Source organism: Gymnogyps californianus, chromosome 20 (genome assembly GCF_018139145.2).
Source record: "Gymnogyps californianus isolate 813 chromosome 20, ASM1813914v2, whole genome shotgun sequence".
Classification (NCBI taxonomy): domain Eukaryota; kingdom Metazoa; phylum Chordata; class Aves; order Accipitriformes; family Cathartidae; genus Gymnogyps; species Gymnogyps californianus.
The window spans coordinates 11,917,862-11,945,808 of NC_059490.1; the positions used below are offsets into that span (position 1 = coordinate 11,917,862).

Here is a 27,947-nt window from a genome sequence, read left to right on the forward strand (position 1 = left end):
ATAAATGGAGAAGTGTAAGCAGAAGTGATATCTCTGGTAGATGGAACAGAATATCCACCAGAATTGGATAAAGAGGCTCTGGAAGGAGTAATCCACACCAATAATGTTATCCGGAGAGAAGATCCCTACAAAACATTCAAATTCAAACTAAGCAAATCCAAGACAAATCCAAAGAGCCTTTTAAAGTACTGATATTACAGCTGGCTAAGATGCAACAACAGTACTAATCAAGAATATAACTCAGGGTTTTTCTTAAGAGTGGAAACATCGACAATGTGATATGTTGATTTTTGGTGTAGTGAAATTTGCTTTTAGTAATGGGCAACAAACATGTTTAAAATTAATAAATAAAGTGGTCAGAAATAGTTTAAAAAAAAAAAATCCTTCCAGGATATTTGGAGGACTTGGCTGTCTGTATTGACTGTTGTGCTTAGCATTGCTGATGATCTTCACTCATCTAGGTAAATATGAAGCTTTTCCATTCAAATGGTGCATCTGCTTTGTCTACATAGACGGTAACAAAAATGTGAACAGAAATTTCCAGTTAGAAAAGATTACCACTCTTTAGTTGTTTCTAGTTCCAGTATGCAAACACTTCCCATTAGAAGCTGTGATATAAATGTAATGATAATTGCCTGACTTCTTATGGATGACTTTTTTTAAATAATGTCGCCTTTTATTGTTCAGCTGGGTAGAGTCTCTTTACTGCTAGTAGCTTGTCTTGAACGGGCTGTGGGTACCGGACAGAACCATTCCGGATAGGAGCACTGCATTGAATACTGGCTTTTTTGGTTTTCCACTTTTTCTGTTTTACTTCAGTGAGTTTTTCTGTTGTCTGGGGCACCTGATGCAGATAGGCAGTGATTTCCTAAGAAAGAGACTAAGTCGTTTTTATCCAGTTATTTCTTGGAGGAAACCATGAGGATGCCTAAGGCAAAAGAGGCAATACTGGCAATGGGCACATTTCAGAGCAGAGTGTGTATTCTGTTTCACACTTACCATCACAATTTAAGGATCTGCAGGTGATTATCTTTAATCGCTCTGTCAGTATTTTTTAAAGGATTGCTTTATCTAAATTGGATTCTGACTCTATTTGTGAAGAAATATAGTAGAACAATGACCTTATTCAGGTTTTTTATATGGGAAATTTTGCAAAGCTTATATGTTTAAGTTGGTTTGTTTTCGTTTGGTGGTTTGGTTTTTTTTTTCAAATTTCATGAAAAGAAAAATTCTGTTAACATTTAAATGACTATTCCCCAAATGTGCTGAATTAAATGAAATGGATATAATAACTCCTTGCATTTAAATTAGACGTTGGGAATTAGGTGAAATTCTATCTAAGTAATATACTAGATTGTTCATTATTGTCTTGTAAGATGATGCAAGAAGGAAGGAATGTGGATAACATTTTTTTTTTCTCAAAGTTGGGCGAGGACCATTTTGGATAAATTAGTTCACTGTAAATTATGCCAAGGTCAGCATTTCACAGGTCACTTGAAATGCGTGTTGTTCTGCAGCACCTGCAAATCTCGATGTTGTTTGTATCCACATACAACTGTATGCTGATAATACAGTTAGATCATGGTAGCATTCAGTATTTTCTCTTTCCTCTGAGTTCTGCAAATGTTACAGTAGAACAGCTTGTGACTGGATCTACAATCTAATATTGATTTTTCAGAAGACATATTTCAGATGTTCTTTGCCCCTCTCCCCCCCTACATACTCTTTCACCTTTTTTTAAGAGAGTGTTTAAATTGTTGATTTCACTACTCAGAAAACACAAATGCCTTTAGTGTTTATAAATGGGTGAAGGTGTAAGCATTCATACCAATTGTATATGATCAAATAGAGTAGTAAATAAAGGCAAGTAACAAGTGTGTGTGTTGTATGAGGCTGCTTGATGTCGCTAGGCTGCTTGATTTCTTGGGGGAGCAATGGGATTGAGAGTGAAAATAGCTTTGGGCAGGTAAAGTAGAAGGAAGCCTTTGGGATATGTTTGAAGTGTTTTTTGATGACTTGTAATGGTTGTATCTGGGTCTCATGTATCTTTAATCCTCTGGAAAGTTCTGCCTTCTAGTCTGGAATATGTAACATTCAGCTTTTCACATGAGAAGAGCTGGCTCAAAGTTGTATGGAGCTTACTTAAACTGAATTTGTGTTTATTAAAATGAACAATTTGTTAATGTAATTGGTAATGTTTTTTAAAATGACATATTAAAAAAAATCCACAAAGAACTGTAATTTAAGTGTAGGAAAATAAGAGAATTAAGAAGGTGGCTTAGTCTGCAAAACTGACCATAGATGAATGAGGTTTATGATGGAGGGAGAGGTTTGGGGGAATAATACTGTATTTTAGGTTAAACTATTTCTGTAGGCTCCTGTATGTGAGTAGACCCATCTGTTCTGTATTTGAGGGTTAGCTTTCGAAGTCCTGTATGTCTGAGTTGTTTGTAAGCAAATACTGAACAGTAGCTTTACTACTAGATTTTGTGTACCAACGAGATCTAGCTCCCAGGTTTTTTTCTATGGAAGTTTTGGTTACTTGAGCACAGCGTGCCTTTGGTTTCTTAATAAGAAAAGATGCAGTGGAGCAGTCGAGTCCTCTTTTTATACAGAATGTGAAAAATTTTCCCCTTTCTTTTTTTGAAAGACTGAAATGGCATATAAGGAATGCTACAATCTTCTTGCATGATCTGGGGATAATTTAGTTGGGTGGAGTGTGCAGCTGGGTTGCAACATTTAATCAGTTTACATCTGTATTCTGCTTGGTCTAACGAAGGTTCTCCATGCTGATTATGTGGTGGCCACCCCTATAACCATCCCGGTGTTCACAATTGCTTGGTAACACTTGTGTTCTCATACAGTACTTGGTATAAGGTATGCTGAAGCAAAGTCAGTTACTTGCTAGTAGCAAGAATATGTGATAGGACTGTTCTAACTGGTCCAAATAGAATTTCAACTGAGACAAAGAATAGATTAATTTTTTCTGTCTTTGTTGGTTATACCTTTGCTGTGTTTAGATTTCTGTTAGTCTGATTTCCGTGCTTATTTCCTAACTCTGGAGATTTCCTGAGAATAGAACTGGCTACTTTTGTTGAATTCGTTGAAAAATGAAAGTCCTTGGAACAGAGAATATGATGATATAGGGGCAATTTAGATTTTAAAATCCTTCTGGAATATGAGAAGTAAGGTAAAAAGTAGGATCTGTACTCAGAACAGCTTCTAGGGTTTACTGAAAACCCATTTATTTCTGGTCAAAAGAATTCAATAAAAAGAAGCTTGGCTCAGTTACTGCAATTTCCTCTGTAACCTTTAGAATCTAAAAGTAAGCACTTGATTAAAGATTAAGTTATAAATATTATTACAAGAGTAATCTATCTGAAAATGTTTGGATTTTTTTTCTGAAATTCAAGTATGTAGTATGCCTGGTACTTAATAGCTGATATCCATTTTAAATTTCTGCAATAGATTATTTAATGGCTGTGATCAATGACTATGTTCTCTGTTGCTTAGTACCAGGTATTTACAATGATATAATCACGTTCCGTAAACAAAATACAGTCTCAGTTTCCAAGCTGTAGCTTGGATTTATGCCAGTTTGAGTCTGTCCTAAATTACCTGTAAACTTGGGAAATTCTTAAAGTAATAAATAATGTTTTTAGGTAATGCAGCTTTAGTGTTGGTTACACTAGCAAACAGACTCATTAGCGCTGTTGTAAACTGTTGAGTTTGGAGTTGTATAGATCTCCTCCCATGTTACCGGTTATGGAAATAACAGTATGTGGTGATGTGTGTGCTGGAGATGGATGGGAGCAGAAGCCTGTGGAGCTGAAGAATGGGAGCTTCTAGGAGGAGAGACTTGGGATGAGGATGGGTTAACTGGAAATGCAGGATGGAGGAAATGGGAGAATCCCTGCTGCATGTGAAACATCCACAACTGTGTCTTGCATCTGTCACTGATGACGTTTCTCAGAGATGACAGTTATCTTGTCTGGGTTGGAATAGTGCAGATTGGTTTTCAAACACAGGAAGAAGCTTTATAGCTCTCAGAGTTGTCTAATGTGGATGTGTTCAGCTGTTCTATAAACAGTTAAGTGCAGTCGGAATGGCCAAAGCCCCAGTGTTACAATTTGAAAACACATCACATAGTAGATGCTGTAAGTTTTGCTTTATTGTGAATCAAACTATTACATCCGGTTTTGCAAAAGTAGACCCCTGAATGAGGTAGTAGATGCTTAAATGAAAGTGGCTTATGACAGGCAGTACAAATATGTATGTAAAGGATAGAGGCTTATGTGATTAATGCATGTATTTATTGATAATAGCATTTGACCATAATAAGCAGTAACAAGGAAAAAGTGAATCCGAGTGGTAGTGGATGGGATGGGTAGTGAATGTGGTGGTAGCTAAAGGTGGTACAAACCATAGCAATTATCTGCTATCTAAACACAAAGAGGTTATAAAAGTTATTGTTGTAGCAGTAAGCCATGCTTTTTAAAAAAATAAGATAGGTACCATATTGTCTTTACTTTTTTTCCCCCCACTATGTTCTGACTGTCCTTTTCATCACTTCCACTCCTTTTTCTTCTTTTCCAGTATTGTCTGTGGTACTTAGTATGAAGTGCAGCTTATCAACAGCATGTTTAAATGAAGACAGTAGTGTTTAGATACAAGAGCTAAATTGTAGAAAATAAATACTGCATCTCTGTGGAAATCACTAGAGCTCCATCCATAGTGCATTGTAGGAGTAATCTGGAAAAGAGCAAAGTCATCCGCTCTATGGAAACGTTCGGCATTCCTTAGTATGTCATATATGCCATATGAATGGGCTACAGGCTGGCCTGTGGATGCAAAAGTGTGCAAATACTTGTGATTCAAGCATGCAGATCACAGAACTGAATATGTTTTAGGGAAATCCCTGACTCACCTGTGGTCAGAAATGCCCTAACTTAGCTGAAGTATAATATATTAAAATCGTTACAGTACTGATATTTTTAATATTTGATTATCTATGGTAGAGTACATGGAGAGCCTTGATCAATGAAATTGTCAGCACATTTTTCTAGGTTTCAGAGTTCCATAATTTTGTTACAGATTGCCTACTGGGAGTTTCAGTAATCATGGAAAAAATGACAGTTGTGTTCAACTGAACTCAGGTGTGTAATGTGTGAGTGCATACAACATGGTACAAGTACAACGTTGGAGTACATGAGTGCATGCAACCTCACAGAAGAGGGAACAGGAGACTAGACAAACTGCATTAGATGAATACAGCCTTTTACCAAAATGCGTTCCTATTCAATACACCAAAACACCAGAACAATCTGGACTTCGTTTTAATATTTAAAGCTGTATTTTCTTTTGTTATATGAGAGTGAAGGATAAATGAAGGTAGACTTATATCAGCCTTGATATTAAATAACTTCCATGGCTATGGCTGACTTTGGAACATGGCCACGTACAGCGTTTAAAAGTGCTTAGTAAGAATTCAAGCTTTAATCATGAGGGCTGTGGCAGAATCAGTGTGTCCTAGTAGTAGTATTCTTTAATTTCCTGATGTGGTATTTTTCTATAAAGGCTTGGAAGCATATGTGTGTGAGTGGAATTTTTATGCTGTTTATGATGTTGGATATAACACCAGAATGGTTATAGCAGAATCATTTTGTAGAATATGTACTTTGATAAATTATCTTCTGTTATTTCTTTAATTTTCTTAGAACATGGTATGATGGTATTTATGTGTAATTTGAAAAAAATAAATTTAGAGCTTTCTGTTCAAGAACTTTTGCAGGAAATTTTGTGGAAAAGTAAAGTATACCAGGAAATGTAGGAATCATTGGACTCTAGAGGAGGATTTTGTTTCCCCATTCTCTTTCATATGCAAATACGTTTTAACAGGTGCAAAAAACCTGCACACCAGAGGAACTGGTGCTTTAGTTTCCTTGTCATTTTGGAATGGTGCTATTCCAAATTTTAATCCTAAATCTATTCCTGGTTTCATGGCAATATTTTTCTTCCTTATTCTGGCACCACCAGGCGGTGCTCTTATAGTTTTCTTCATTTTGTAAGCTAAATGTAGTGTCAGAATAGAGCCTTTGCTTAATGGGAGCAATGAAGCTGATTATGGTATTGAACTGATGGTCAAGTAGTTATTCTGGCTTTGATCTACATTATTAGTTTTTTTCTGAAAAGCTACTGACTTTCCCTTCTCTCTTCAAAGTGTGCATAGGGTTTTTAATTTCAGATAATGGATTTTATTATTTTATTTAATATAAATTCTTGTATCTATTGAAGAATATTTGTCTATGAATAGCAAAACTTATTCCATAAAGGCAGTAGCAATTTTCAGAAATGAGCAATCTTCTTCACGTGAAGCAGTTGCTAAGATCTGTGCTAGCACTTGTTGAGCTCTGCAAATGAGACTTGAAAGCCAATCTAGTTGTAGATTAGGAAGGAGAGAGTCTAGCATGTGGTCTGGGTCAGTGGACTTTGTTTCACTGAAAACCATTTTATTTTTCTTTTAACTGTTTTGGTTCCTACTTAATAGGTTAAGGTTTGTTACAGGAAATACAGGAAAAGTTGTATCACAGTCCACTTGAACCCTTTTCAATTATGTATGGCACTTCTGTCTGGAGTGGAAACTCACAGTGCACTGACTTCTGAACAGAAGTGTTATGTCTTTCTGTCTTTTAACAGAGTACCTTTTTGGCTTCCTCCTGCCTTCGTTTTTAAAGGCCCTTGACAACCGATAAGAAACTATTTGAAAGCCCTAAACAAGAGCTTTTTCCCCCCAGAGATTACATAATAAGCAGAACAAAAGCATTGTTTAAAAGGCTGTTCTTGTATAGCAATACAACTTTTCTTTGGGTGTTTCTGTAAATTCTTGTTGGCTCATTTACTTCAGATCTCTTATTTGGAGGGAGAAGATCTTGCAGGTAAGCTTTACAGAAGAAGGAGAGAATATATCAGTTATTCCCAGACTGCTTGCAATCCATCTTTCTTAATTTTATCAATTCCTAGGCTATTGTTTTTAGGTAAAATTAAGAAGAGAATTTTCTGAATCTCTTAGTGCTTTCTGGCTCTCCTGTGTTCTCCCCGAGTGCTTTTGAAATCCTGTAGACCAGACCTCCTTGATGTTGATTTGTAGCTTGTGGGTATGTTGATGAGGCAAAGTTATTCTTTTTGTTATTGTTCTGACTGATTGAAGGGACATGGATCAAATAGGTCATGGAAAGACATGAGATTCATAACATTAATATGCATAATGTAATACTGCACGAGGCTACAAATGTAGACTGTATAGAGCACTTAGCATCCAAGCATACCTTAACTTCAACAGTTATTGCATCTGGCTTGAGCTGTGGCTAACAGTTTAGAAAGGTGCATCTGCAAACTAGCTCTTAAATCTTCGTGTACATTTAAAAAAAGAAAAGACAGTCAAAACAATACAAGAAAAATTGAGATGCTGTTTTTTGGTTTTCTAACAGAAGTGAGGAGTCTTCCATTCAATTAGCATTTTTCAAGTCATGATTCCTATTTCAATTGCAAGGACGTATCCAGAACAAACAAGAATAGACACAGGCTGAAAGTGACGTCTTGGAAAATGAAGATCTGCCAATAGTTTTGTTAAGGGCACGTGTCCTCTAAGTCATCGTTCTGGAAACCGATCTTGTTAACATGATGTACAATTAAAGGACAATGGAGTTCAGTGGTTTATGTTTTCTTGTAGTTCAGCATATGTAAATGAAAAAAACCAACACCAAACACAAAAACAACCGAGGGTTGTATCAAGAAAAATAGCCAGCTCTTGAAGTGAAATGAACAGAATGAGTAGTACCTAGCATCTACCTTATTTTTATGTCTAAATTCAAATTGTTGGGGAGAGAAGCTCTGGCATAATAATTGCTGTTAATTTAAATAGGGAAAACTCTGCTTTTCCTCATCCCTTATTCCTTTCACTGTTTTGAATTGACCGAATGAATTCACTGTTACTGTCCGTGACATTTTCAGAGTTTTTTATATGCCTCATCCTTGCTGACAAGTACGGTAAATACCTGATTTGAAAGACTCAGTTTTAATTTAGGAGCTGCGTTTGGTTAAGGATGCAGTTTCACAGCCACGTTTGTGGCAGCCCATCCGCTGTGCCTGAACTAGCATCCATGTGACAGTGTCCTGAATTGTTAGTCTTCTGTTGAGTGCTGCTTCACAAGTGAGTATTCAGATCATGAACTGGAACAAAAGAATATGAAATTCAGACCTGCTAGAATTCTTTTCAGCTTTAAATCTTAAAGCCATTAAAAGTTGCCATTTATGCCAGACTGCTGCTTGAGAGGGAGAGTCTCGGTGCGTGTTCTGTGGCATACTTCTGTGTCAATGGCTAAAGAACAACTAGCACAGATCCTGCATGCTGTCAGTCTTTATGCATAATTATTCTAACTGAGAATGTCATAAAGCAATACTGATAGGCAAAAATATTTTTTTTTTAATCTATTTTACCATAGGTCACCTGATATAATTTGAGTGAATAAGAGTTCTACCTAACAGCTTAACTAAAAGCAGTTTTTAATTATGACATGGAAAGTACCTTTTATTTGTTTTTTAAGTTTTTATAGCTAGCTCAAGGTATTAAAGTGCTTTTCTGAGCATATTTGCTCATTGGTTGTATTTGAAAAGTCAGGATTAATGTCTTCCACTGTGCTTTTGATAGCAGGGCATTGACATACTTACCCAAGCCCGTAATCTGAATTGCAGCTTTCCTTTTGCCTGTGCTGAAGTAGAAAAGCATTTATGTTCTTTAAGTTTGGATTGTTTATTGTTTTCTGAAGCAGTTGAAGAAAAGTAGGTGAATGTTGACAGAATCGGGACCAGCCCTGACCTACTTGTGGCTTTTTCTCTGATCGCTGTCTTGGGCATGCCACCTTATCATTTTTATGCTACTGTTTACTCATCTAAAGCCCCATCTAAAACATTAAGAACTGACAGATGATTGGTAATCTGAATATTAAATGTATATATCGTCACTCGCACAGTTGTTCCCAAGATTTTGTCACCTATCATATGACCCAGTAAAGGGAATCCTTCTGTAATCATTTTTATTTCATACTGAACTATTGTTTAAATTTTGGGTTTAAAATGTTTTAGAGCCATTAATTTCATTCCCCTTTGAAATTCTGCGTTTTCTTCCAAGAGTCTGTATTTTACTTTAGAATGTCCCAAGACTGGAATTACACCCATGGTAGTGATTTATGTTATCACAAGGTTTTTGGCTGACTCAGAAGCGAGAAACATATATTAGGATTTGCGGGTCAGTTCATGGAGATCATTTAAAACTAAATATAGTTTTGAAACTAATAGGTTAGACAAGAGCCCTGCAGGTCTGACTTTGGTGTTTCTTTGGATGAAGTTGTGAAACCAAAACAGCTGCTGTATAGGATGTAAATTAGTTTGGTTTGTAACAAGTCAGGTTGGTTTTTTTGGGGGAGGAAGGAAGAAACACACTTTCCTTGAAGATCCTTTAATATTCTAAACAGTTATCTAAGATTACATATTCTGGGTAAGTTTTAAAAGGAGGGGAAGAAGGCCAAGTATCACTGAAGCTGTGCTGCCTTCTTGACTGTGCAGTCTCCTCCAGCACTTGCTTCTTTTACCGGTTTACTTGGGCACTGGCACCATGAGATTAACAGGGTTGGTTGGTTTTCTTGTTCTGCTGACAAGTCTTGTAGACATTTACTAATATAAAAAAATAAAACTTCTCAACATTGTGTAGGGGTACCGTCCTGCCGGCATCAACACTTGGAGAGGAACAGGGGACAAGGCATTTCAATAAACCTCTGAACTTTGCTACTCTGTCTTATGACACCTTTTGTAACTTAAGCCAGTGACTTTAATTGCTGGCAAGTAAGCATATCACACCTTCAGGCTCTGATCAAATGTATTGAATGAAGACATAAAGCTAATGTACTAAATATTATGGAAGGATGAAATTAAAGGAGCAAGACCATTCTGAGTGATCTCTCCTTTATTTGTGAATGCCAATAAAAGAATGTGTGACATGTTCTGTTTGACAATGGAAAATATACTGCAGATCAGCCAACAGAGCTGCAGTAACTTATCTTTCATTTTATACCTGAGGTACATTTATATTTTAATCTCTGAGGGTTTGATATGGTGGTTGATATCACTGATTAATGTTTCAGTTATTGATCATTATAATGAATTTATTACTCAATTCTACTTCAATCTGAAAACATTATCCTGGAAAAGGAAACAAAAATGAAGTCAGCAGTGGAGACCAGCAAAAATCAGTCATCACTGTTTTTACACTGATCATTTTTTTTATTCCTGTGTTATTATGCAATTATTAAACATTCAGATAGACTTGCAATGGAAAAATTTCTCAGTTCTGAAGCTAGGTGTTCATTCACTGGCTTTAACAAATCATCTGAAAAGGTATGCTTTGCTTCAGATAAGCATTAGATACAATACTGGCATAGTGATGCTGTCCTGTCTTGCAAAAAAACCTAATTATTTGTTTGAGTGATGGTCATATACTTTATCACGGTTGGAAAGGGGGTCATGTTAAGTCTTGGGAAGTGTTACAAAGGTAGAAGGTTAAGGTTAAAGGACTTGAACTTTGACAAGAACAATACTGGCTGCCAGACGCTCAATACCAAGCAGTTACTTAAAAAAAAAATATATATATATAGACAAGGACTTGCTTTTACCTGAAAATTCAGATTTTGCAAATTTTACAGTATTTCAGTCATTGGAGTAGTAAGCCAAATGATCTCTCATAGAATTATCAACAAGATGAGAAATTGCATTGGTTACACATTCTGCCTGTCGCAGACATGAAAGAATTTTAAAACGTCTTGTATCACTCTCAGCAGGCTGTTAATTCAAAGGTACTATTTACCTGTCTATTTTAGTCCGTCACTCTAATATCTTAATATTTCTGAAATTGCCTTTTGAATCTAATGAAAAGGAGTGGTTATGGCTCCAATGTAATTGAGACTGTCAAGGAAATAGGTGGAATTTTTACAGCACTATGAGACTTGATGGTATGTGACAGAGGATCATTCACTTCACTGGTCCATGGTAATGGGAGACTGATGTCTCTTTAAACTCCTTGTTAATAAATATAAGCCTGATTTTTTTTCTTTTTTTTTTTTTTTCCTTCTTCTTTGCAAGGTTGTGGGTCTTTCTTAAGTCTTCATTAACATGTACTAAAATAAAAAGCACTTCTTTCACATTCCAAAATTATCCCATAACCCTAAAGCATCTTCTAGACTTTTGGAGAGTCCGGGTTTGAGTTTATTTCACACTTGTCTTTTGACATGTCCCTTCTGTTCCTACAGTAATTCAAAGAAGGAATGACTGTGCAGTGTTGATCACATAGAAATCTTTACCCAGGAAAAAAAAAATAGCAGCAGTTTACAATAATTTACGTGAGTAAAATGTACAGAGGAAGCATCAGAAAAACTGATGTCCGGTTGCCTTGTATGCAACGTCAAGGAAGCTGCTGTTAATGTAGTTGGGCTCTTTACCACTATTGTCAAATACCTTATAAGCTTAATGTATATTTTAAGTAATATTTTAAAGTTCTGTGATTCTAATATCCATTCCCTTGCAAGACAGATAAATAAAAATACTGTTGTCTAAAATAATTTCTGGTAGAGGGAATGGAAGAGAGAGTGGCAACTAAGAAGTATTCTGTATTATTGTAATAAATACTTGTATTATAATAAGGAATGGGCAGGATATAAGTTGAAACTTGAAAGGTCAGTAAATAAGATTTACCTCTTCCGGGTAAAAACCTTGATGAATGTTCATAGATTTATCATTACTACAGAATTTGCAGAGATGAATATAAATAGCAGTATTTCAGAAAATTAAAAGGTACTGTGAGCCTCATACAACAAAAGTATCAAAGTCCTGAGGCTTAATACTTAACCAACAGATACAACTATTTCCCTTGGTGGTAGCAGAGAACACTGGAGTGTAATTACTTTGGAGTGAAGTACTGTGTTTCAAATATTTGTTGCAGACTTTGGTTTGAATACTCTTCTGTTTTTTTCATATGCTGGCAATCAGCCAAACATGATAGTGGTGAAAAAAATGAATGGCTGAAACACGATAGATTTAACCTGGAAGACGAAGTATTGAGATACTAATTGAGATGAGGTGCGGTGCTGGTTCACAGTGACTGTTGTGTAGCTTCACTGGAGTAATGAGGCAAAAAGGAGTTTAGTCACTATTCTTTGTTGTTTTGTTTTGTCCCTGTCCCCCCACCCCGGGGAGGGGGTGGTAGGGAGGACGAGAGGTGCAAGGGAAAGCTGATAGCGAAACTTAAGATGTTGGGGATGATTATTGCAGGAAACTAGGTATCTATCTAGAGGATATGACCAGAGACTTTATTAACCTACTTTGCTATGGAGGTGCAAAAATATTCTAGGAACTGTGCCAAAGCCTGGAGGCTTGTTGGACATGGAGAAGGTTTCTCATTTGGGTTTTCCTTGGTTGACTAGTGGGAATGGGAATAGAGGTCAGTGAATTGGGCCAGGAATGTAGTAGTTCATGTAATTGTGGTATACGCTTTAAAAATGAAGAAGAAAGAAGTGAAAAAATACATGGAGACGTATACGTTTATTGGGCATTTTATTTATTTATGAACATCATGGACCTTACAGAGCTATGCCATTGACTAAAAAAAAAAAATTGCTTTTATGGAATTAAAAAATATATCCGAATTATCCGAATAAATGTCCTGTATAGTGTAATAACTTACTCTAGCTGTGGTTCATATAGGCAGTTGAGAAGTAAATAAAAAGGTCTCAAGCATAGCCAGAAAATTTTGTGTAAATGGGGAAATAAATTTGATTTGGAAAGCAGTTTCAATTTTAAGCTTCCATGAAGGAAGACAAATTAAACATTTTTAAAGATATTAACCATAACAGTATCCCTTTAATTTTCTATCCTTTCTTTTAAGTAAGATACTCTGAATCAATTTTTGTTCAAGGAGACAGATTTCTTGCAGTAATCAGTTTTGCTTTTAGCTCTGATTTTTAAAGAATAAGTGGTAATGGCGCACATGCTTGAGGGTGTGATTAGAACGCAACATTAAAAGGCTTTTTAGGACATCTATGGTTGAAAAAGGAGCTCTGGAGAGGTCTGCATTTGGCAGCTGAGCAAGACGTAAATAAAGCTTACCTTTGAAGTGTGGTGTGAAGAACAAGTCGCTTAACCCTTTCACATAAAATACCTTTTAGTGAAAGTTAAATCTAGGTGTTTTCTTCAGGCTCATCTGAAAGTTATACGTTAAATCTGTTAGCTTCTATTCAGTCTTTTTGTTCCCTGAATGAATCCTGTACCTCTAAAAAGACCTCCTGTCAAGAATATGTATTAGAAAGACTTGGCTACTTGGAGTAACTTACAGTACAGGGTTTTTGGAGTGCCTTAGAGTATTTTTTGATTACCTTACAGTATTCTGTGGAGTATGTTGGGAAAACTTAATGAAATGCTGAGAATGCACATTGGTAGTAAGTTAATTAAATTGTCTTTTTTTATAATCTTCTTAAGGAACTTATTTCTGTTCAGTGTCTTTAAAACACACACAAACCATTGTTCAAACACAAATTCTTGGATGTAAAACCTACTTTACTTGCCTAAATTTTAGGAAAATATTTAGCTGGTAGAATATATTTTTGTATGTTCCAGATGTCTAAAAGTGTAAGAAGTTTTTACTTTTGTCTGTGAACATCTTCACCCAACTTTTGTCAATCCGTATCAATCTGCAAATGACTTCTTGTCTATTTAATATCAAGTGATCTGTTGTGTGAATGAGTGCTGAAACTGATGCAAAACTCCTGAAGCTGACCTCCAAAGATGGGTAAAACAGGGGAGAACTATTTGTCAATGAACTGTCACTTCTGGGTGGAGTACTACTCTTTAGTCTTAATGCAAGCTGGTGGGACACTTTGCATTTTAGGTAGGCAACAAAACTTGAAATAAAGTGGACAGCTGGATGGAAAATTTTCAGTACCTCCCCTCCTGCCCCCAGTGGTGCTGAAAGAGTTATGGGAGTTCCCAACCAGCCCTACAGATTTAGCAGACAGACCTGCATTACCTTGTAAAGTGGCCAAAAATAACCCCAAAACAGATAAACGACCTCTTTTATCCCTCTACCATTTATGTAAAAGTCAGCAAATGCTGTTAGTGAAGACTTCTTAACAAAAACTAGTTGAATCACAAATATTGAACAGCCAGCGTAATACTGCTTCCTCCTAGAGAGTGGTGTGCGTTTGAACTGTAGCATCTCACCTTCAGTTGCCAATTGCGGCAGTTTCAGGAGAGAAACCAAGTATTTCCACAGGATACAGACCTCACTAGATTGTGTCCACAGCGAGATGCTTTAAGTCTGGTTTTGTTCATAGCGTGATTTTAATTTTTCTGGAGCTTTGGCTAGCTTTTGTTTTACTTGATCCGTAGTGAGACACAGCTCATGCTTCCTATGTTTGTTAGAATGTGTCACTTCAGTTTTAAATGAGATCTTTTCCCCAGGCATGGGCCAGGTTTAACTGTAGGTAAGGAGCAGGTAAGAGGTGAGCTGAGGAAGAGGAGGAATACTGAAATTTATTAAAACAATCAGGACTCTTTGATTTATTCGAAAAGGGAAGTGGAAATAGATTTTTGAAAAGTGTTTGCTATCACCATTCATAAATCAATCACAATGCATTTTGTTTTGCTTGAGTAGCTTGAGTAAATAACAGCTTCCAAAATATTTTTCTTCTTTCCTGTACTTTTATTATGTTTACCTGTGAAGACTGCTGCACATCTTGCCCTTTGCTTCTTTAAACCTCTAATATCTTCACTTCATTGGCTGGAAGTTAACTCTGAGACATTCTCAACACCTCCAGTAACATGTTGTGCTACTTAAAAATGGTATAACTAGCCAGACATACTCTCAAATTTTAATTAATACCATGAACATTGACCTGTAAATGAATAACTAATAGTAAATATCTCTCTATAGAGTAAACATATCCTTTTGCTTCTTCCTCTGCTTTTTACCCTGACTTGTTTTAAATTAGACCAATCCCTTTAAGATATATACTGTTACTTATTTTATTTGTAACTGTGTAGCACAGTCTGGGCTACCCATGTTGAGTGGGTCTTTACAGCACCACTTAAGATCAGAGGAGAAAAAAAAAACAACAAAAAAGCAAGCAAACAAACAAAACAAACCCCAAAGTGGCTGTAGATATGCCACTTCACTACATCCATGTTTTTGAGAAAAAAAGGTTTTGTATCATACGGTTAACTGTTTAAATTCCTTTTACTTAGTTGCAGGGGAAGAGTGTGCCATTACCAAAAGACAGTAAAGCAAGCTGCTTCCTTATGTTGCAAAGGTTATTTTGTAAGAGTAAAATATACATCTGAGAGAGGGCAGTGGGTATTGTGTCTTCCAGTGGTAGTGATGCTGTTACATCCTCCAATAGATCTGATGAGCTCTTACCTCTGACTGTCATTGCACTGTCTGCATAGTTCCTTATTACTTTTACACTGACTGGTCTTGGATGTCTGTGTCTCAAAGTTAAATCTAAGTGAAATCAAAGTTTTGCTTGGTAGTATCTCCTCAGCTATCTTTTTCAGTTTGCTTTCATATCATATCTCTCAAAATAAAGAACTTTTTTTACCCACTGTTAATATTTCATTTTAGCATCTTTGAAGTATTGCCAGTTGGAGACTGCTGCAGAGCAGTAGTGACCTGAAAATCATTAACAGCACATCCATTTCTTAAATACCTCAAAAAATAACAGCTGTTCTTTTTGATAATGTCTTTTAACAATGAAACCTTTTTCTTATTTTTCTGTGCTTGTGCACTAAAAATTCTGCTATCAGTACCAACTTTTACTCTGTATTCTTTCAAACTCCGTTAGAAACGGGTTAATCTGTGCTGCAGCTACTGGGGGCTCTTTGTAGGCAATGATTTGCAGCAGGACTGCAAACAGATTTTGTGGAAACTTTTTAAGTCCATGAACTGCTGGTGAAATTACGTGGTCGCACTTCATAAGTGTCAGTGTTTGTGTTACATGTGTCTGTCTTGTGGGCCCTGATTAGCTACTTAGGGTAAGCAGGTATTTAATACAGCTTGCAGGTAGGATAATAAGAAACTATGTAGTTTATCCTTAGACTTGTATCTCTGGCCACTGCGTGAGTACAGGATCCACCTTTTCTCAGTGCCTTTCCTCACTCCAGTGGGTAGTCATCCTCAGATTCGGTGTACTTCTCTAACTTCTGCTTCTTCTTCAGCACCAATGATGCTACGACTGTCTGATCTGTTGATTTCCATTTGTTTACTCTTCCTTAGTGGTGACAGGTCTCATGCTGTAAGTTTAAAACAGCCTTCCAGAGACCTCTGGTCATTGCAGTAAAGTGAAGAAGACTGGACACTGCACTGCTGTAATATTTTCCTCCTTCTCATAACTTTTCTGTGTGTGACTTTTCCTTTAAAAATTATAGCTAAAATGATTATGAATATCTCCTTTAAACGAGATTGTATCAGCTTTTGCATCTCTTAAACAATGCATGTACAGCCAGAGGGTAAAACACATTATAATACCATGCTAATTGTGTGTGTATGCTAAAATTCTCTTGTTGTGAAACATCCAACAAAAACAAAACCTAACTCCCTTCTGATGATACCGCTCAATTAGCCACCTCTCCTTTTTTCTTACTGCAAGGGAAGCCTAAGTCACTCCACTAATAGGACAGGATTTAATGTGGTTTGTAACATATAGCACTGACTCTCAATTCAGACTTGGCAGACGGGGAGAAAAGGCTCATGTAAAATTAAAAAATTAGGGTCCTCAAATCGGCAAGCTTTGGTTATCTACAAGCAAGGCTTCGTTTTAAGCTGGTTCTCTGCAGTTAACTGGTAGGGTGAGGCATTTCTAGAGAAACAGTTTGTGTGTTATCTAAGAGCCCTCTAAAAGAGATTAATCCCACCTATCCCTCTCCTTATTGACTAGACAGAGCCAGTGTGACTGACTTAGATCATATTTGACATATGCTTAAGCTGTCATTGTTGCTGAAAAAGCAGTCTGTCTGTCTTCCCCTTTGTCTCAGCTACTTATTTTCCTGCTTTCTGCTTCATTGTGCCAGCACAGCTGTTTGCACGGCCACACGGTGAGCCAGATCTGGGAGCCCAGCAGCAACCATTGACCAGGTTAAGCATGCCACACTTAGAGCCTTAGATTGGAAAATTGACTTTTAGGCTACTAAAGTTGGACAAAATGATTTAGCATTTGAATAATTTAACTTCCATTAAGAATTGTCACAAAGCTTTAAAATGTATTTTCTATGCGTTGGTGAACACCACCACTGGTGGTCAGGAACTATTTTGGAAGACAAACTCTTCAGTCTGTGATTGGAGAAAATACTTCTGTTTATTAAGCAAGGTCACTGGAGAATCTAGAACATTACCTTTGTCCTGTCTCACGTGTATTTGAGTGTTTATAATACTAGAATTGTTAAAGCAGCTACTTTACTTTGCTTAAAAACTCAGTATATGGGTATAAATTTCCTTTTTATTCTTCAATAAGAAATCTATTGTTAAATGTGCATAGGTATAGTTTTATTTTCTTAATGATTTCACACATTATATGCGTGCTTTCCTCACCTCTCCCCCCTGCTACCTAATAGTCCATTAAAAGTTGTTGATCAGTTTTTGTCGTGTTTTGGTGGGGCTCATTGCCTGTCAATAATTCTACGGAGAACAGATATACCGGATCTGATGGCCTATTTCTGTGTGTAAACTTTATGTACCCAATCAAACATCTCCCAGATAAGTGATTTGATAACTGCATAGCCTCTCCCTGCCCTTTCATTCAGTCTTGGGAATATTTTGGTTTTGTGAACTTTTCTAAAGGATTTTTTATTTCATCCCATGTTCAAATATATTTTGAGATATGCCAAGGTGCGACTGATTGCAATACCATGTACTGAAAAAGTGGTATATTGGGTATCACATGCCCTTGAATATGAGCTGCAGTATTTGTTTGATAGTGGTATATCAAATATGCTTGGGTGAGCAGCTGAAATGCTTGTGGGACCAGGTTTGTTATATGTCTTAGAGTAAGGCTTTCTGGAAAAAGTCTGCATGATTAAGAGTCAAGCAACTGAGGAAAACAGTTCACTGACTCATAAGAAAAACTTGGAAAGTAATCCTATTAAGTCCCCCCTGCTTCTGATAAGTCCTGATGTCAATTTATAGGTATTCTCTATAAACATAAGGGAAGGTTCACTTCCCTCTTAGAACAAACTCCATCAGCAGTTTCCCACACCACCCCTGAGAACATTCTTTCATTATCTTGTTTCTGTGTAATAATTGCCATGGAGTAGTCACAAACTTGTTTTTCTACCAGTTGAAACTATAGAACAATGTGTATGTGTTAACCTGGATTCAGAGAGCGAAAAAGTTACTGTTGGCATAGTCTCCACCTTGAAAACTTGCCATTAACATGGTAGAGAGTTGCTAAAGACTTATAATGCGTAATTGAAAAGGCTAAATGCCTGCAAGGATTCTTTGAGATAAGAATTGTCTTTGAAAACACTCTAACTAGAGGTCTGGATTGTATCATTAATCCTTTCTGTAGTTCTATTACTCTTTAAAATTTTATTATTTCTGGAGTGATTAGCCTGCAATGTAAATAGAAGCTACAGTTTTTGTAAAGTATCTTTTTTCCTTGATACGTTTTATGTCAGACTCTTTTTTTCAAACTTTTCATCTAGTTCTTAAATATAATAAGACATATGTATTTATATTATCTATAATCAGAAGAAAAAAAATTCTGATGGATAGAAGAATGGCCCTTCTACATAGGGCACTCTGCTGCAATTCAGGAGATGCAGTCCCCATTTCTGGCTCTGTCCATAAGCTCCCAGCGTGACCGAGGGCCTGGTTTCCTGCTGTACCTAATCTGGTGTAATTGCGAACTGCTACCAAAAAATGGCACTGTCTTGCGCTTTGCCCCAGCCATGTGCTCGCACAGCTTCCCCTCTGTCACATCTAGGGATCGTGTGGCTTTGGGATGACTTCATTCCGCTTGCTGCGTGTCTAATGCCGAATCTGTCTGCACCAGATTGCTGTGCTGAACTGACTCACCTTGTGGGCAGCCGTTGACTATCCCCAATGCCAGCAGGAGGGCAAGAACCAGCAACGGGTGGGAGCAGGACCCCCTCTTCCCACAGCAGCGTGCGGTTATACAAGATAGCGTAGTCTGAAACCACACCGTCAGTAAATCACTTGGACAAGTACGTCCTTATCTAACTTGTCTGTTGAAAGGATAAAAATCTTTTACTTGGGATAGTACTGTTGTATCTGTGGTGGTTTGGAGACACAGCCAGAGCAAGGGCTCGTGTGCCTGAAAGCTCTTCTACTTCTTTACACTGGTTTGTTCTGGTGAAACAAGTGTACTGGTTTTCTAGTGAAAAATGTTACCTGTAAAGTCAGCTTGGTCATTAGTGACACACTGCTGAACTACTGCTGTAGAGAAAGGTATAAATGTTCTGGTAGATTTGACTATCTTTTAAAGAAAAGATAAAACAAAAAATGTAGTTGTTCTTGTACAATAGGCAGGTTTAGATTTATTAGTGAATACAGGACTAGATATGGAAGAATTAAATAAGATGGACTGTCAGTGCCGTGCAGCCTTTAGTCCCAAACACCTGTAATACATTCTGGTTAGGTATGGAAAGTTTAGCTTTCAACTTGATTGAGGATTTGATGAAGGATTTTGCAAAATTTTGGTGTCTGAAAAAAGTTGTCAGTATTTCAAGAGGAACATTTCGGTCTCATGTTAAGCATTCAAATATATGGGTATTTGATTTTTTTATTTTTTTTTTAACAAGAGCCAGAGTCTGAAATAAGACAAATTGTCTTGTTCACCTGTATCTTAATCTCTTTACTTTCATGTCTGTGTTTCTTTTCCCTCTTTTTAACTAGAGGGATCATTTTTGTCATGTTTTAAAAAGGGAGAACTGACCAAACTGATGTTACAGAGGAAACACACTGTTCAAAATAACAGCATGTTATCCAATGCGTTCAGAAATCAAGAATAGAGAAATAACCTTCTGTAATATTTTGGCTATAGTAGTCTTGGTGTTACCTGTACCAGTAGGTGATACTGCTACAACAAATGGTTGCTGCAGTTGGTCACTGTTTTTTAAGCGGCTGAATCATGAAGCCAGTTAGTTTAAGTGGAAATCAATATAAATGTTTTCTTTGCTTTCTTACGTTCCTCTTAAGTACTAAAAACCTGGTAAGGTAACAGGGAGAGCATCTTCCAATAAACTTTTTTGAATTTTACAAAATGTATTGTTTGATAATTTTTACAACTTAATGTTCTACCGTTATTGTGTAGGTAAAGTGTGAGTGACAAGGGGAGACAACTGGATGCTGTTAACAGCCGCAAGCAAAAGGAGCAGGTCGTGACCCTGGTTGTATTAATGAACACATAGCCAGGCAGCCCGCTCCCCTAACAGTAACCAAACTACTGGTGTGAGCACAAGTTAATTGTACTGAAAGGCTTGTGATTGCTGTGAAAGCAAAACGTTTGACTTGGTTTAATAGTATTAAAAGTAGCTTTTTGCTGTGGTTTATACAGTGAAATAAAGAATCCTAAATGATTGGGCGTTCTCACAGAAGCATCTGAAATCATATAATTCTTAGAGGCATGATTAAAGCCGAACTAGATATTCCTTGATATTCCCCCCCTCCAAATTATATTTATTAACTTATTTTTTGCCCCATACCTATAAATAATTTTTGCTAAGTTATTTTTGGTTTAAATCTTGGTCTCTTATCTCTTTATCCCCAGCTACAGTTGATGCTTAATAAGTGAAACCTTTGCAGACTTCAGTAGTAGCTTGAAAGAGCGCCCCATTGACTCTGTGCTGAGTGATGGATAGATTCCCTGCCTGCTGTTCACTTTACTGCTAGATTCACCTAGGGTGTAATATCCTAACAAAGCAGAGGAGGGAATTGAAATGTGTTCTTCTGAGAACAGCAGTAAGTAAAGCTGCCTTTCTAGTTGTTCTCTCAATTAGCTCCTAGGAGATTTTCCTGCTTTTCTAGTTTCTCTTGGGGATATGTGACCTGATAGCATATTGCTATAAATAATTATTTTACTAGTACCAAAGTAGGTACTGCACACAAACACAAAGCAACGTTTTCAGCATCTTTATTGGATGCTGTAAACACCAGTTTTTCAAACAGGCTTTTTTCTTTCTTTCTTTCCTTGTTCTGTTCTTCTTTGGAATGCAGTCCTGACATTTCTGATCTTCATAACTTTGATTGTTAGTTTTGTGCTGCCCCTTGAAGTGAAATTGCTAGTGAGTGGTATAAAGCTCACGAGCTAAGGCAAGGGGGTGAGGAGCAGTGTGAAATTGTGGCAGCTATGGGGGAAAGAGGAGAGGAATTGCTTTCAAGCTGGATGTTGCAGGTGATCATTACTTGTTTGTAGAAGTGGGTTATTTAAAAGAAAAAAGAAACTGGTCTCAAATGCATATGCCACAGCAACCACATTTAACTCGTTCCTTTATCAGAGACTACAACAGGAGTACCAGGAAAAGACTGTTCACCTAAACCAATTTTTGCTATATGGAAGCATTTCAAAAAAACAGAGGAGAGCAGACATACCGGGTCTTGCTTACACAGCTGTGATGAACTTTCACAGTTCTGCAATACGTTTAGCTCTTTTTGTTTTTTAAAATGGGTCCCGCAACTAGTAAAAACGAGCATCAATAAATCTGTGGTAGCTATCAATATAAATCAGAGTTTTGTATTACTTGATTAAAGACCAACCATTTTATCAAATCTTTCACTCTCGCTAATGAGGCTGCGTGACAGCTACATCCATGGGCGAAGTGTAAGAATTAATAGGACACTGATGTTCGCTGGTATCAGTTGCCTGATTATGTTCTGACTTAACAGAATTTAGTATTCCTAGATAAGTGTCATTGTGGATACTAGACTAAAGAGCTGTGGTACTCTGAGGTACAAAGTGCCATCAGTTTTCTCAAGTGAGGCTCAGCAACAGAAAAGGCTTGGGAATCAGTGTACTCAGAAGTTTTAAGTACATACCTTCAGTCAGAGAGAAAAAGATGGATATCCATTTCATATATTTGGGGGTAGTGGTTGAAAGGATTTTTAGGCATTCAGCAACTACTTTTATATCCATATAATCTTTCTAAGATAATGTAGATTTAAATTTTTGTTTTGGTTTGATTTTGGGGTTTTTTTTGTTGATAAAGGAATTAGGAAGGAGGTTAGACAAAGTACAGGCTTAATACCAATAGGGAAAAAAAAGGTTTTTCAGTTTGTATTACTGTTCATGTGTAATTAACATTGATTTATGAGAACTTTAATTTAGGCAACTGTAAACTGCCTTATGAATTTCTACAGAGCAGATATAAACTTGCTCAACTGTAGGTGGTCAACATTCACATCCTAAAATTTATTTTCAATCTGAACTAGTTTTTGTATAAGCTGACTGTTGGATTCTTGTGTTTGTGTGCAACTAGCAGTACAGCTGAAGAAAGTGACTCTTTCAAATCCACGAAAAATCCCATTTTAGGTATCTTTTTACAATTACCTCCGCTTCAAACTTTCTGTTTTTCATTTGTCTATTGGAACTCCAGAGGTGACTTTCTCTGAATTTGTGTCTTGGATTCAGATTTTTTAACTTCGAATATATTACTTTCACAGTCTTGACCTGTATCAACTCCATTGCTGCTGGTGACACAGCTCATAGGCAACTGGAAGAAATAGAATGTGTGCTTTTGGCTGTTGTTTCAACATGTAGATGCCATTTGATTTAGGTGATGAGGTCAGACTGCTTACTTTAAACAGTTGTTATGGCTTACTTTAAAAATCGTCACAGGCACAACTACAGAGGCAGTGTAATTGAAAATCAGTGAATGCAAGTAACTTTAATGCTATTCTGTATTTTAACATTTCCATAATTTCAGACAGTGTGAAAGGAGTACTTCTGTTCTTTTAAAATAATGTACTGAATTTCAGACTTTGCTTGAAAATGTTTCAGGTTACTATTCTAAGCCTGAATTCTGTTATTCTATTTTAATATTTTATTAAAATTGGGAGTGACTATTTTAATCTATAGTTCAATTAAAAGGACACCTTTTGAGGTCTTCTGGTAATTTTTTGTGGAGGTATGGCACTACCTGAAGAGTATACGTGAGTGTAGGTTATAGTTGTTAATAGTTTGATTTTTAGACAAATAAAATGAAAATGTTAGCAGTTTTTAATTTAAATTTCATTTTATTAGATAGGACTGTAAATAGATTTGGTATGGTAAAAATCAGATGTTTGTTTAGTATATGCATTAAAAGCACAATATACGTACTATTTAAATAATTTATGTGAAGGTTAGTTTGACAAGTAGCTGGTCATGAGGACAGAGACGTTTTGAACAGGGTCGTTTTCACTGGAGATCGCTGCCCTCAGAGCTGTTTGTTATCTGTACAGCTTGAGATTCATTAGCTAATACAGATGGGATAACCCCTGTGCTGCAGAACCAGAAGAGCTCAGCCCAGCAAGCCTTTCAGCAACAAAAAGAAAAGCATTCCTCTGTAACAGGCTTCAGCACTTATCTCTGTTCTCTGGTACTGTTTGTGCTGAACCAAAGCAGCTGCTACCCTGAGTTAAGAGAGAACAAACTCAACATGGCGTGAAATTACTGCACTTCCATTCACATTCATTAGAGTTATATTGTTACCAGCTACAAGGATGACTGGTCTTTGCATGAATAATAACAAGAAATGCTACTTTCTGAGTTTTACCTTAAAACATTAACAAGACACGATGCAAACTTTGAAACCATGTGTATTATTGGTCCATTTAATAATATATATTATAGCACTTTTCTTGTCAATTGCTGGAATAATATTTATACTTATAAGATCTGGAAAAAGGCAGATAGGAAGTTTCTAAATGAAAATATGGTTAAAAGGTGGCTATTAAAAATAACTCCAAAAGGTCTTGAGTGTAGGTTCCCAAAGCTGTGTTGCTGCCGCTAAAACATGCAACCTCTGAGATGTTTGTCATGGGGAGGAGAACTAGTATCCAAATCCTCAAGTACCAAACCGATGATTCTCCCTTGCTCAATTAGAAATGAACTAGCAAGCAAGTGGAAACTTGTTTTGGTATTTATTGCTCTTCCAGCAGATCAGTTTCATCCTGTCTGCTGATAGGTTGAATTTCAGAAACAACTCTGTCGCCTGCCTTAAATTCAGTGTCGTCTTCTTGGTGCTGCTGCAACAGTGAGACCTGAACGTGGCTAAAAATCCGCTCTGTGTGTAGCTGTAGCGGGCCTGCTTTTTACCTCTGTGCACTCAAATCCATGGTGCACTTTGTCTAAAAAGCCTTCAGGACATTAATAGTAAGGAAACACCTGAAGAGCAGAGAGGATGGTCGTACGTGCTTTGTCAATCCAGCAGCGTAGAGTTTTCCACAACAGGTTTTGTTATGGTCTTTTGGTTCTTATTAGTACTTAAGCCCAAAACCAAAGGCAAACTATTCTTGCTCTTTTTTTTAATAATGCTGGTTAAATAATTACATGTTGTTCAAGCACTTTTTCAATTTCTTGTATGTTTCACGTAGGTATGTGAATTGTATTGCATGTCTGACCTGTTAATGAAATTTTAATATGTCAAAAATACCTGAAATTTCAAAGTTGATTCTGATATGTTGAGTTATTTGCTTGTTAACATTTACAAAATGGGTTATTCTTCTATGACTAATGGGAATGGTGTCTTTCTGTTGTGATAGTACTCAAATTCAGAAACTGATTGCTATAGATACAGCCTAAATATACAACTAGGAGCTTAAAAAGCTTGTAAGCTTGTCAATCTCCAGAACAAGAGGAAGAGTGCTTCGCAAAACCACAAGCTCTCTGTAACTAGTTTTATGGAAATTGACTTCCTCTTGCTGTAGACAGTCAAGGTGATGCCCAAGTTTCAGATAACAGATTTTTATCAATCGTGGAAGGTTGCATTACTTGTTTATATGTCTGTCTTCAAAAATGTTGTTGTTTGTGACTTCTGATTGTTTAAGGTCTGTCCATTTCAGGTTCTATTAAGCTTATGTAATTTGAGGTAAAAAGCAGACAAAAAAACTATTAAACCTGTGAAGCTGTACCTAATTTCTTCAACGAAGTAAACCTACAGACAAATTGCCATTGTTTTTTACGTTACGCTCTTTTTGTGTTGTAGAACCCCTGGACATGGTCAATGAAGACTTTTTAGTCTTTCTTTAGAGAAAGTTATATATGTTTACTGCACTAATTTATTACAGATAATAGAAATGGTAAAGTAGATGTGAACTCTCTCAAATAAGCTGTCTGGATCTTAAGCATTGTTTTATTCTGTCTTCAAACAAATTGAAACCATTTTAGAGAATTAATTTGTTTACAGTGTAAAATGGCAATTGTGTCTAAAGAAAATTCTTTTGTTGCAGTTATGTTTTTTAAATATGTTTCTAATGAAAAATAATGAAACAAAACCACATATTTAATTTTCTTCACCTTATTCAAAAAGAATTGTAGAGTGTGCTCTAAATATGCTACAATATAGCATAAAATAAATTTTGAAGGTTTTAAATCGAATATTTTTCATAGCCAAGATAGCTGTTTAACTCTTATTTTAACTGTACTGCTGAATATAACATAGCTGAGGAAGGTGCTTCTGGTCTGCCTAGGTATTAACAGTCATTTGTGAGGAAATTTCGTGTTCTCAAAGGTCTCAGGTCTTGCATCTGTATGATACTTTAGTGTATCATCATTGTGATCCACTAGTGGAATTTCTTCCATAGCTGTGAATATCCTCTTGATAGCAGTGTTTTGGGGTGTGTGCGCGGCGGTCAGCGATAGTGTTAAAACTCCAAAGGGAAAAATTAGTAATTCAGTAGCATCTGCAGTGTAAACAGTGAGGATTTTTATGAATAAAATTTTACAACTTTGTTTTTGTAGCAAGAATATGTATCTATTTAATTCCCAGGGATCAGCAGCTTTTAAGTTTTCTTTTACAGGTTAGAGATTTGGTGGCTTGCTTTTTTTTTTGCTTTTTTTTTTTTAAAGCTGGTAAAAACTTGGCGGGGGCCAGAAATGCTGTCTCATAGAGAAGAATACCACTAATTAGCTGATCCGTGGTGCTTGACCTTGTGAGCAATGGGAGCTCTCAGCTCATGCTGGGATCAAATTTATATGAATTTGTGAGCCACTGCCTGGTACTGGCCCTGCTGTGTGTCATTCAGGATTTGCCTCTGCTATAATCCTAAGTACGGCCAGCCTGAAACGTCGCCTACTCATGATGAATAGTACCTTGTTTTGCAAATAGACTCGTTGTGGTTAACCATCATCTGTGAATGAAGTTACTATACAGTGTGAGGGAGGATATTTCAGTCTGGCCAATGGTGAGTGCTGAGTTGCATTAACAGTGGATTTTCTGTACCTCTTCCAGTTTCCATTCCCTTTCTTTCCAGTTTAGGCTAGAGGCAAGAGGCAAAGGTCCTGGAGAAAATAGGAAACATATTGTGAATTAGAAGACCTTTTCAGATTCTTTTCAGCTCTGTGTTTCCCACCATAGAAATAGTCTGGTATCAACTTGCCCGAGTCCCTCTCCACCCCTTATTTAAAATATAAAGATGCAGCGGCTATTGACAAGTCAAAGTTCTCCTTTGGCTCCCAACCACTAGTATCAGTGGCTACTTCTGCCTTTTTGTATTGATTGAATTGTTTTGTATTTTAAAGTCAGATGTAGTACTTGGAGACAAGGCAGATATTTGATTCTAATTTTTTATTTAGATACTTAAAACAACATGGACCTGAGACAAAAGAGAAAGCCTTCCGTGTTGTCTGTAGGAGAGTCACATTATAGATAGAAAAGCCAGCAACTTTTTAAGGACAAATGTGGTCACCAGGGTACATAGCTGGATGTAGATTCGTATGTGGTTACGGCATTGCACTGAGAAGAAAGTTATTTTGGTCATCCCAATAAAAATATATAGAAAAAAATGAAGGTTTCCTAACAACTGAAGATCTAGAAACCCTGTTTTGTAGTGAGGTTTGAGAAGCCTCACCTTAAAAACCGTGATTGGGAATTGAGGCACCATAATCTCCTTGCTCTAGTTTTATGGTTCTCATTATAAAATTCTATTTTCAGAATCTAATTACTTTAAATTAAAATACTTACCATGTGCAAAGGACCTTATAATTTCTGGAGTACTATACTGGCATCCCATAAGCAATATGGGAGAAAGACAGGTATCATGCCTGTTTTACATTTGTGGAATCTTAGATAACCATGTGCTGTTGCTTCTCCAGATGTTAAAGTGATTTAGTGATAGATCAAGTAATAGTCTTACACTTGCCAGTGTTCTGTCAGAATGGGATTATTAAATTTTTTGCCCTCTTAGGAGAGGGAGAAGAAAGCAGTAGACTCGACAAAATCAAATCTGTGTAACTGAGAAAATGTTTTACTCTTAATAAGGTCTTTTTTGGGAGGTGAAGATGTTTATCGTCACATCCGCTCCTCGGCTCAAGGTGTTGATCTAACTTTGAGCTACAGTGTATGCCAGTGGCAGGCAGTATATGCACTGATGTACATGTGTCCAGCCACTTAACAGCTACCAAGCTTGACTGGGTGTGTGTATATGTACTCTAACCAAAGAATGATCACGCTACATTTAATAGAAACTCTGTAGTAGAGTGGATAATGCCCTTTGCTTAATATTTTTTTCCCCTATAAGTGTCTTCACATTGTTTGACTCACCGTCTACATTGAGAATGATAAGAACTCTAAAATATTCTTTTCTGATTTAGAAAAATTGTCTAACAGTAGTATGTGATGTTCTAAATCTTTTATTCTGT

General features: G+C 36.7%; 1 protein-coding gene across 1 annotated transcript in view; it reads left to right on the forward strand.

The window, feature by feature from the left end:
• The window catches only part of NLK (nemo like kinase), a 64,476-nt gene that overhangs the window by 5,463 nt on the left and 31,066 nt on the right, over positions 1-27,947 (forward strand). The window lies entirely within an intron of this gene.